Source organism: Octodon degus, unplaced genomic scaffold (assembly GCF_000260255.1).
Source record: "Octodon degus isolate 3935 unplaced genomic scaffold, OctDeg1.0 scaffold00019, whole genome shotgun sequence".
Taxonomy (NCBI): domain Eukaryota; kingdom Metazoa; phylum Chordata; class Mammalia; order Rodentia; family Octodontidae; genus Octodon; species Octodon degus.
This window is the reverse complement of record NW_004524595.1, coordinates 9,488,956-9,501,267: the sequence shown is the minus strand read 5'-3', so window position 1 is coordinate 9,501,267 and position 12,312 is coordinate 9,488,956. Positions and strand designations below refer to the sequence as shown.

General features: G+C 43.7%; 1 pseudogene; it reads left to right on the top strand.

The window, feature by feature from the left end:
- Positions 1-10,938: 10,938 nt before the first annotated feature.
- LOC101590938 lies at positions 10,939-11,977 on the top strand (annotated as a pseudogene).
- The last annotated feature ends 335 nt before the right edge of the window (positions 11,978-12,312 follow it).

Genomic DNA, 12,312 nt, shown 5'->3' with positions numbered 1-12,312 from the left:
AGAAGCATAACTTATTTCATCACTTCTTTTCAATCTCGCTGAGGTGAGATGACTCCTATGAAAACTGTTAAATGAGAGAAATTCACCAGCTCAATGTTCTCTGTGTTCAAACAAAGCTGGAAAGAGATACAGGGATAAACTCCCCGCCCCCCTCAGGAAATCTCATCTTCTTTCCTCTTGGTTGTCAACTACTACAAAGTTAATTTGTCAGCATAGCAATTAGAGAAACCAGACCTCAAGCTGGAGCTGAAGTCTGGTGTGGGATAATTGTTGGAAATTACACACCTCATGCTGAAGGGACAAAATGAGGGGAACACATTATGAATCCCATAGAATGAGTCATTCTCACGCATGATCCTATGAACTGGAAACAGCTCCCCAGTAATCTTCCAAACATTTTTTATAGCATTCTGTATCACACCTAGCACAATGACAGCCTCAGGTAAACAAGTAGAGTCATGGCTGCTCACTGCCTTCCCAAGTCTCTCCCATCAACCCTATTATGCTTCGCAGCTAGATGTCCCCCGAAGCCCCACATGCTCACAGTGCCACTCATGAAAGGTGATTCAGTGATGAGGGCATGATAGCTGACTTGCTATTAGGAGGTGGAGCCAGTTGGAAGAGCTGCTCATGGGGACACGGCCTGGAGGGGTTCCCTATCCCTCGGCAGGCTCCTCCCTTGGTTCCTTCAGCTTCCTGTGCACCACGCTGTGAGCTGCTCTCCTCAACCACGCTGCCCTCCCTTGGAGCCAGCCAACCACGGACTGAAACCTCTACAGACTGTGAGCCAAAATAAACTTCTCCTTTCTCAACTTGTGGGTTTCAGGCATTTTTGTCTCAGCAACCAGGGAAGTAATTAAGACAAGCCTCAAGTTTGAACCCACACCAACTTAGCGTTAACCTTTACATTTGCTTCCCAGCAACTGCTGAGTCCTAAGGATGCAGGCTTGGATTGTCAGCAAACAGGAGAAAATTAGACTTCCAATAACGCAAAAAGGTGTGTGTTGTTGAAAACACCGTAGCAGTCTCCTGCAATCTCTATGGCAAGGAAACCTCCAACCTCACCAATGGGTTGGGCCACCTTTCCAAGGGAAACCACAGCAGCCACAATCAGCGTTCTCAGAGCTCCCCAACTTCTGTGCTACAGCAACCTCCTTTACAGTGTGCACTCCACCCCAAACCCTGGCAACCACTTCAGTCTGCCCATCTGTAGGGATGGGCACATGTAAGCAACATATGAATCAAGTCTTCTTAGAGAAACAACATAACTCCAAGAAAGACCCAGCTGTTGCCTCTGGGTCACAACTTAGGAGACCACCTTCCTACTCTTCAGTAATCTTGACGGGTGAAGAAGAGTGCACACTTTTTCTGTAACTTTTAAGATTCAAAAGAGTAGATCATTTTTTTAAGTTTTAGCACTACATTTGAGCAAGAAGTGTGACACAAACTAGGTATTCAACTGATATTTAGTCAGCTAACTAACAAACGAAAATAATCATGGAAATACATCAGACTCATTCTTCTCTTTGCATCTCTTTTACTCTGAGGGGCCCAAGCACTAAGTGTAACATATGGTCACTCTGAAACCCTTTTATCATGGTGAAATCCTCCAGTCCAAAGACAGTACTCCTGCAGCACTTGCAGACCATCCCAGAAGGTGCTTCCTGTTCTCAGCACTGCTGCCTGGAGCCTGCTGCCTTTGGGAGCCTGGCACAGGCCCCCACAGAATGACCAAGCTGCCCAAGTAGACAGTCCTTTCATTTTACTCCACCCAAGGCTCTGGGAGCTACAAAGACACACTTCCCGAATATTCCTTCCATTAAAAAAAAAAGATAGCTTCCTGGTGAACAGATGGCCAGCACCCAGCCTTTTCTATTGGTTTGTTTGACTATTCATTTATTTATTTGGTACATAGTCTAGCTACATAGCTCAGACTCATAGTGAGCCTCCTGTCTCAGACTCCCCAGTGCTTAGATTACAAGCATGTGCCACCACACCTGACTTCAGTGGCACGGTGTGAGGTAGTGGGGATCAAACCTGGGTCCTTGAGCTTGCCAAGCAGGCACTTAGACGACTGTGCTATCTCTCTGTCCCAGCTTTCTTTACTATGCTCAGAAAGGTGATTCTGAAACAGGGCCTCCCTGGAGGCTCACTTCTAAGCTGGCGATGGATACAGACTGCAAGTTACTGAAACTTAGTAAATCAGGTACTGATCCCAATGTAAACCAGATATCCCCAAGGCCCTCACTGTGGTATCGAAGAGCAGCTCAGGAAAGGTAGGTAGCTGGAGCATTTCTGATGTTCTAGAGCTCAGAGGTTGCCAAGAATGCTGCACAATGTGCTTTTCAGGGAGTCCTCCAACTGTGTTGCTGGATCCTTGTTACTGTCCTGTGGGTTGCAGGGAGAGGACTACACTGGTGGTGTCCTGCTTCTCTGAGCATCACTGGGCAAGTCACCTACAGTCAGATGACACCTTACCATTCTGGTGTTGCCTCCAGCCCTCCCACCGGCGACTGGCTGTCGCTCACTGCCAGTGATTCCCTCCTCTGGGCTCTCTGTTGACTGAGAGCCATAGAATCTGCTTCTGCCATCTTTCTCTGCTCTTTCCACTATCTCCAGATGGCAGGTCTTCCCTGCAACCTATCCCCTGAGCTGTCTAGGGACAATGTCACATAATGTGCTCACAGGTTAATTTGGGTGAATTATCTTCACCATGAGTGCCCACCAATACATGAAGTGACTTCTTTTCTTTCTGAAGACAGTCATCTTATAATAGAATTATTTTCATTTGTGACTCAAGCATTCCCCAATTGTGTGATGCCTGGTATAGATGGATATGATAGATTTTATGTCTGTCTTGTTTCTGAAAATGAAACTGGACTCTTATATTGAGCCTACTGGCTTCTTTGTGTTTTATCTTGCTTTGAGGTAAAAACATTTGCTTTTGGGCTCAGAACAGAATCCGTGGCTCATGAGGATGTCAGTGTTTTTGTTGCTTTTCTTCTTTGTGTTCTCTTTGGTCCATTTCTGTAGCTTCATTAACTGCTTTTTATTCTGATATGGACTTAGACTTTCTCCTTGGTCTCCTCCAGACAGCATTCAGTTCTCACCTTAGGAATCAGGGGTTCCAGCAGGCAAACTTTCCTGTACTTCAGGAGGGAAGCAGGAATCACCACTCCCTTTTTCCTCCCATGGGGTGGACACAGTCCCTCCAAACTCTGGAAAGCAGCCTGGCCTGGCAGGTCTGGCCTGTGAAGCACATGGTTATGGGCAGAGAGATGGTGGCCCTGATCAGTGGGATTTGTGACTGTGCCACCTGCCCTGTTAGGTCAGGACTCAAATGGTAGAGGGTGTGGCCACACAGGGCTGGGAAAAAGGAGCGTGAGCAGAAAATGGGTTCACTGTCTCATTGCTGGCCATCATCATTTGTTGATTCCTCTGTTTTCCCGAAGAAAGTTGTATCAGTTGTGTGTCTTCTCCTTTAATCATCATGGGCACCAGCACAAGCACACGTGTACAAATGGCTGCATCAGCTCAGACCTCTGTACCAACGTGAACTCTAATGCTGATGGTGGGCATCTTTGTCTTCTTTCCAATAGCAAAGGGCTCAGTTGTGGAGGAAAACAACTGTGCAATTGGCTTTTGGTGGAAGACTCTCATAGAGGCCATGAGTTAAGCAAAAAAGCAGGCACAGAGAGACAGACACCACACCATCTCACATCTATGTGGAAGGTATAAAAGCTGACCTCTTGGAAAAGGAGGGTGGGACAGTTGTTACCAGAGAATGCGGTAGGTGGGAAAAGAGGGGTGGGAAGGTCGATCGATGGCTACTGAATTCCAGATAGAGATGAGAAGCACTGGGGAGCTACTCCATGATACTGTAACTGTAGTTAACAGTATTGTACTGTGTGCTGCAAAAAGCTAAAAGAAAGATTAAAATGTCTTTACCATAAAAAGTGATGAGGAAATGAATACGTTTAATCTAATTTGAATTTTACACAAGGTATACATGGATCAAAACATCACATGCTACCCTAAAAATGTGTAAAATTCTGATGTTTTTAATAATCAACTAAAATAAATTTTAGAAAGGCCTTCATTAGAATGAGAAAGTCCCTTCCTATTGCTAATTTTTCAAAGTAGGTGTTACTATAAACAAGTATTAAATATTATCAAAATACTTGTTCTGTATTTATTAATATAATAATGTTCTCTATTTTGTTAAATAATGTGGTAAACTACATTGATACATTTTCCCATATAGTGTTTACCTTTAAATTTACAAACTGAAGCACAGGGACTGAGGACACTTCCTTCCAGCCAGGATGATAGTAGTTTCTGGGCAGACCTGTGCTCCTGTGCTCATTCTGCACAGCTGGAAAAGTGTGTGTGTGTGTGTGTGTGTGTGAGAGAGAGAGAGAGAGAGAGAGAGAGAGAGAGAGAGACATAGAGACAGAGACAGAGAGAGACAGAGACAGAGACAGAGACAGAGACAGAGACAGAGAGAGAGAATCAGTTTAGAACTTGAGGGGCCAAAATCCCTGAGCAAAGGGCAAAGGGAGAGAGAGGTGAGTTGGCCATGTTTCCCTAGGAGAAATAGCCAATTCCTGGCACACATACCTGCCAGAGAACCACTGTTGTACAACAGAGGGAATTGCAGAGGCTTTGGAAAGCTCATTGGTCAGGGTGGATTAAGAATTGGGAAAAAATAAAGTTAAAGGCAAATGGGTTGGAAAAGATAAAGCAGATGAAAACAAACCAAGAGAAGGCTGCTATCCCCTATATCAGACGTCAACAGCTATCAGAAGCTATAGTAATTAAGAGAGTGTAGTATTAGTACAAGGATTGAAAGACAGACCAATGGAACAAAATAGGCAATCCAGAAGCTGCCTGACCTGTACACAGTCACTTGGCTTAGGACAAAAGTACCTCAAACATAGGAGAGAAATGTTGATCTTTTCAGTAAGCTGTCTGGACCCATGACATATCTATGTGGTGAAGAAACTAAGGTGTAAGCCCTACCTCAAGCTATATACAACCAAAGAATTCCAGATGCAGTGTAGGTCTAGAGAAGAATGATAAAACAATAGTGTTCCTTGAAAAAAACAAGAGAATATTTTCATGACATTTGAATAGGCAAAACTTTAATTAGGGCATTAAAAGCACTAATCCTAAAGAGAAAAGATTGATAAGTTTGATTAAATTAAAATTAAAAATTTCTGTTCATCACAAAACACCATTAGCAGTGTGAAAAGGCAAACGACAAATTGGGATGCAATTTTACAATCCACCAACCTGGAAAATGGATTTATAGCTAGGTGGCTAAGGGCTCCTCGAAGAAAAGAAAGACACATACACCATAAAAATGTAAAATGGATCTCAGCGGTCACCCCACAAAAGGGGACATCCATATGGCCAGTGGCACATGTGAAGGTAACCTGGAGAAGAAGAGCTAAAACCATAAAGTCATTCTGTCATACAACCAGCAGAACGGCTAAAGCAGAATAGAGAGATACTGGCAAATCTTGTTGGGGATGTAGAATAGCTTCAGCTCCCATGCAGTTAGCTGAGGAGTAAACAAAAAAGATCCAGCTGCATTGAAAAACTATTCAGCAGGGTCTACTAAACCCAAACACTGTCACACTCCTAGATACATATACAAAACAAATGTATAGATGTCTTCATAAAAAATATGTAAAAGAACATTTAAAGCAGAATCATAACAGTTAAAACCTGACAACTCCAATATTCGAAAGTGATTTATGGGAGAAATGTCATGGCATCTAATAGAATGGGAATGAAATAACTATGCCTGTGTGTATTAACACAGTGATTTTTACATGTACAATGTCTAAAGGACTTCTCCTCCTGGGAGTCCTAGGCAAGGGGACTCTGGGCTTGTCCTCCCTCATCTGGGACTATGTCTTTTAATGGGAAAACTCTCCTCATCCCAATATTATGACCTTGTCAGGAACTTATGGCTCAATTGCTGGGTCAACCCAAGATATACTATACCAGAGAGAAGGAAGGTCTTCAAGAACTGAACTGAGGCTGATTCACATGTTCCAGAGATCTCCTGAATGACACTGTGACTAAAAAAAAATGGCTGACATGTCCGCAAATCAAACGAGGCACACTGTCGCAGTAAGCACAGCTGCTCTCCATTTGGTTAATGATAGCCCATCTCAAATTTGGTGTATGCAAACAAGAAAGCCAGTAGGCTCAGCTCCATATAGCTCATGCACGGAGGCCTTCAAGCTGTAGGCTGCCGTGGGATCTCCAGTGGAAGCAGAAATATGTCCCTCACATCTGGTGTGACAAGGCTGGAGTTCGTCAGGCTTGGGTTCTGCAGTACAGTACAACCTGGCTTTTGATGACAGTCCATATAGTAAAGAGGTCACAGTGCCAAAGCAGGGGCAAAAAAAAAGAAATCAAAACCAGAAGAAACCCACAGATCCTTGAGACTAAGGTAAATTTGCTCAATCGCAATTTTCAGCCAATCCAATGTCAACCCACTCAATAATCTCCACTTGGAAGAAAATATATTCTCTCTAAAAATCTATTAAGTCACTGCCCCTGAGAAGCCTTCCTTGAACTTTTTTGATATCTGTCTTATCTGTCTCCTTGTCTCCCATGTGTTTTAGTTACACTCAAGATACACAAGAAACAATAAACCAGTTTGCCAAACATCCACCTTCCAGTAAAGACTTAACTCTCACCCTTCAATTAAATCTAGTCAGCAAACTCTCACCTGTCACTTTAAATTCCTCACAAGGATGAGAGCCAGGCCATCTCTCATCTTTGGGTCCAGGTTTGTCACTAAAATCTACTGAGGATGCTTGGCAGGGTGCAACTTCTGTAGTTCAATCCTGGAGAAACTCCTATGTGTTGCACAAAACATCCTCTATTAGCACAGATCATCTGCCTTGTTTGCTGATATCTCCCAAGGCCCAACACAGTCCTGGAACAGTCCTGGTGAGCCTTGGGGAGGAGCTAACTGAAAAAACTGAGGTCATTCTCCTGCAAAGGAAGGTGAGTTCCGTGGTTCCGCACTTCGCACTTGTCTTTGAACTTTTACTCAGTTCCTTGTTAAGCCCCTTTATAAACATGAACACTCTCTGTTGGTGGTTTACACCTTTTTATCCTGATCATTTCTGTGCATCCCCTGAACATGCTCAAGTCAAGGGGCCAACCAAGCTGTCCTGGTATACGCTAAGAGTCACCTGATAGTCACTAGCACCACTCAACTAAGCCAACACGAAAACTACTTTTGAGTTGTTAGAAAGGTTGTTAGAGGCTATTACCAGTTACAGGTCCAGGGGGTGAAGACTAAGACAAATACCCCAGCTGCAGGATGAAGATATCTTTCATATAAATTTGCTCCATGTCAGCAGATTAAGGCTCTAGACCGTGTGTGTGTGTGTGTGTGTGTGTGTGTGTGTGTGTGTGTGTGTTAGAAAAAAAGTGAAAAGAGGAAGAAAAGAGGATAGGGAGTACAGGAGAGAGGAGAAAAGGAAGAGAGAAGGAGGAAAAGAGGTAAAGAGAAAAAGAGAGGACAGAGGAGGGGAGGGGATGGCAGGGGATAGAAAAAAGGGAATTGAAAATGTCCTCACCTCACTCTTGCTTCACTGCCTTTACCACCATCACCCCGAGACCACCCACCTCTATAGAATTTTGTTTCATCTACATAAGATGATGAAGATTAAAATAAAAGACAAACTTATTTTTAGTATGTATTCCATGACAACAGCTCCTAAAGAAGAGAACAAAACAAAAGTGAAATATTAATCCACCTCAAGAATAGGAATCTCTTGGCACAGGCTCAGCTTAGCCACCACCATCACCAGATGTCCCCTGAGGTGCTGAGATCATGGAGATTATTAGTCTATGTCTCCGTATTGGACCTAGGAAATGGAGTCATCTGTAACTAGAAAATCACCAATCAAGAGATGATAATCCAAAGCTGGGATCAGTTTAGATTCATTTTGCATAATTGGAATTCCCACAGTGAAATTTCATTAAATACAATAGTAACTATGGTGCTGTTGTTGACTATAGCAAAATTTTTTTTAAATCATAGAAACAGTTCAACATCTGGTCATTCTCTGAGAAAGAAAACAAGAAAATAACTGTTATAACACAAGGTCCAAAACCCATAGCCTGACATTCAAAGCCACCAAGATAAAATTTCTAACCCACTTTTCCAAGCTCTATTATTATTATTATTATTATTATTATTATTTGGTACAAGGTCTCACTACGCAGCTCAGACTTATAGTGAACCTCCAGTTTTCAGCCTCCCCAGCAGTGGGATTGTAGGCGTGCACCACTACACCTGGTCTCAGTGGCCAGCTCAGTGCTCCCAGAGTTAGGGGTGGGGGGCTGCCATGGCATGTGGTGCTGGGGATCAAATCCTGGCCCCTGCGCTAGCCTAAGCAGGTGCTTTGTCCCCTGAGATATCTTGCCAGCCTTTTTAGTTAATTGTTTTTTATGGCATGAGGGATCTAACTAGGGCCATTGCACTTGCCAGGCAGATGCTTATGCTGCTAAGCTATCTCCCCAGTGCATACATTTTTATTTTCTAAACATAATAAAGAGGGATAGCCAAATAGATCAATGAATTAAAGAGTCTACAAGCAGGCCCAGAAACTCGGGGTTCAATCCCCCAGGCCTGCCTGCTGGCCCCACCCCCAGGGCAGGCTGAGACTGGGTGTGGTGGCTCACAGCTATAATCCCAGCTCTTGGGAGGCTGTAAACAAATGGATCACTATGAGTCTGATCTAGTAGTGAGACCCTGAACACCCTGTATACCCTTCCCTAAAATACAAAAAATTTAAAAATAAAAGTAAAGAAAATAAAAAAGTACATTTACCACCGTTTAAGTGATTAGAAAACTGCAATAAGGAAATTAAATACTCCTCTATACTCTAAAGCTCAAAAGAAACAGAGCCAGAACTCAAATCCGGTCTTAGAAGTACATGACACACCTTTTAAGGATAGCAGTTTCTCAAATGTGGATGTTCTCATAAAGGAGGAAAGCCCAAAGTCATATACTCAGTAAACATAGAAGCTAGAATTCAAATCTTGATATTTTCTTTCCAAAATTCTTTCTTTCCACAGTCACTTCAGCTCATGTGATCTGTTAGGACAGCACAGGTGTCCTTAATGGGATTTCTTGATGCACGTAGTACATGTATGCGCTCTAAGGAAGGCCAACTCTGAGTACACTTACCCAACTGAACCACCCAGGCAGAGCTGTCCATTCAGCCACTGCTCTGGCCACTGTCCGTGGTGCTGAATTCAAAGACCTGTTTCACTGGCATGAAGAAAAAGTAACAACTAATTTGAATTTAGACAATAAAGGGCCTTGGGTACTACTCTGAGCCTGATAATTAAGAATCAGTGAAATATTTTCCAAAACTTCCTCCTTTAACCTCATAATCTCTCCTTTTAAAAAAATCTACAAACTGGACAGGATAAAACAAATGAGGTGTATAGTATCTTGTCAATTTATAATTCCTAAGATTCTGCTATCTGGGAATAAGTCGATGAAAAGGAAGCAGGAAAAAGAATATTCCATAAACATCAACTAAGATCAAATAAAAGGAGACTACAGGCCTGCAAGTGTGTTCAAAGCCACAGCACTGGGCCAGTGGAGCATGCTGGGGCTTATGCTGGAAACAAACACTGGAGACAGAGTATGTCTTTATATCTGGCATAGAATTGATTTTCAAGCCATAAAAATGTTAGTTAAGGAAACACTGACATGAACTAGGGCAGGGTGGGGAGAAAAGACATTGGAAAATAGCAAGTGCAATTGCAGGCTTATGAGAAATGGAATTAAAGTTAGGAGAAGGAAGGCAATCTATTGTTGTCCAGAAACTGGCAAACAGCACAGCCACTGTATCACCGTAGTAGCAACGACCTGCTGTGTTCATTTGTCTCTGAGCTGTCTGACGTAGGAGCTGGGTGATTTATCTACTTTCCACAGCTTCAGCAGGGCCAGGCCAGGAGGATAACTTGAAGAAAGGGGTAGGGTGGGGGTTGTGGCACTCAAGCACAATGCCAACAAACTCTACATGTCTTTTGGATTAGAGGTAATGCTTATAAACCAACCTAGATCATGCATTTATTTTATACCTACTATAATCAAATCTCTCTGCTAGAGAGCTGCTGGTCAAAGATTGAAAAAAGCAGAGCCACTGGCCTTGAAGAGCTTACCATCTAATAACAATTAAGCATGGAGAAAATAGATTGACAATATAGGCTGGACCATGGCTAAAGACAAGAGCTGTCAGAACAACAGAGGAAGACTGTTGTCATGCACTATCAAACAATGGTTCTGAGACAAGGTAGAAGCTCAACAAGGATTAAACAACATGCAGGACTTTCACAGTCAGAGAATAAAGCACATAGAAGTGAGAATTATTAGATGATGAAGAAATCAATGAAGTCTGAGAGGCAAGAGTGAATCAGTTGTATATTGATGAGAGCAACATTGCCTCTCCAAAGCCAACTTATTTCTTTGAACTTAGATACAAGAAAGACAAGTCCCCTAAATGCCCCATATTAAGCAAACAAGTTGAATCTTCAGAAAACACTCAGGGTTCTGTACATCAGCACTTGGATGGACCACTTTTATCAAAAAAATTAAATGACTTTCAATATCAAATTAAATTTGTAAATTTCTGACCACAGTAGGGGAAATATACATCCATACAAGCACTCTCTCCTGTTTATCTGTAAAGGTAACCAAGAGTGCACATCTTCTTCAGTTGAGCCTGTCTTCATCCTGGTAACTAAGCAAACCAGGCATGCAGACCAATTCTTGAAAAAGAAAACCAAGGGCAATCCATTTGGATTCTTAGAAGGTAAAAAGAGAGTTCGATCGGCAGCGCGAGCGGAGAGCGGACCCCAGAAAGCCCTGAGGAGCCCCACCGCCGCCACCGGCCTAGTTACCATCACACATCGGGAGGAGCCGCAGCTGCCGCAGCCGGCCCCAGTCACCATCACCGCAACCATGAGCAGCGAGGCCGAGACCCAGCAGCCGCCCGCCGCCCCGGCCCTCAGCACTGCTGACACCAAGCCCGGCACCACCGACAGCAACGCAGGGAGCTGCGGCCTGGGCGGCGTCACATTGGTGGCCCCTGCTGGAGGGGACAAAAAGGTCATCGCAACGAAGGTTTTGGGAACAGTAAAATGGTTTAATGTAAGAAACGGATATGGCTCCATCAACAGGAATGACACCAAGGAAGATGTATTTGTACACCAGACTGCCATAAAGAAGAATAACCCCAGGAAGGTCCTTCGCAGTGTAGGAGATGGAAAGACTGTGGAGTATGATGTTGTTGAAGGAGAAAAGGGTGCGAGGCAGCAAATGTCACAGGCCCTGGTGGAGCTCCAGTTCAAGGCAGTAAATACGCAGCAGACCGTAACCATTATAGACGCTAGCCACGTCGTAGGGGTCCTCCACGCAATTACCAGCAGAATTACCAGAATAGTGAAAGTGGGGAAAAGAATGAGGGATCGGGAGTGCTCCCGAAGGCCAGGCCCAGCCACGCAGGCCCTGCCGCGGGCGAAGGTTCCCACCCTCACTACATACGGAGACCCTGTGGGCATCGACCACAGCACTCCAACCCTCCTGTGCAAGAAGTGATGGAGGGTGCTGACAGCCAGGGCACAGGAGAACAAGGTAGACAAGTGAGACAGAATATGTATCAAGGTTATAGACCACGATTCTGCAGGGGCCCTCCTTGCCAAAGACAGCCTAGAGAGGAGGGCAATGAAGAAGATAAGGAAAATCAAGGAGATGAGACCCAAGGTCAGCAGCCACCTCAGCGTCGGTACCGTCGCAACTTCAATTACCGACTCAGACGCTCAGAAAACCCTAAACCACAAGATGGCAAAGAGACAAAGCAGCAGATCCACCAGCTGAGAATTCGTGGCTCCCGAGGCTGAGCAGGGCGGGGCTGAGTAAATGCCGGCTTAACATCTCTACCATCATCCGGTTTAGTTATCCAGCAAGAAAGAAACGAATAGGAAATTCCAGCAATAAGAAATGAACAAAAGATTGGAACTGAAGACATTAGTGCTTGCTTTTTGCCCGTTGACCAGATAACTAGAACTAACTGCATTATCTATGCAGCATGGGGTTTTATTATTTTTACCTAAAGATGTCTCTTTTTGGTAAGGACAAACGTGTTTTTTTAAAAAGCCTGGTTTTTCTCAATACACCTTTAAAGGTTTTTAAATTGTTTCATATCTGGTCAAGTTGAGACTTTTAAGAACTTCATTTTTAATTTGTAATAAAAG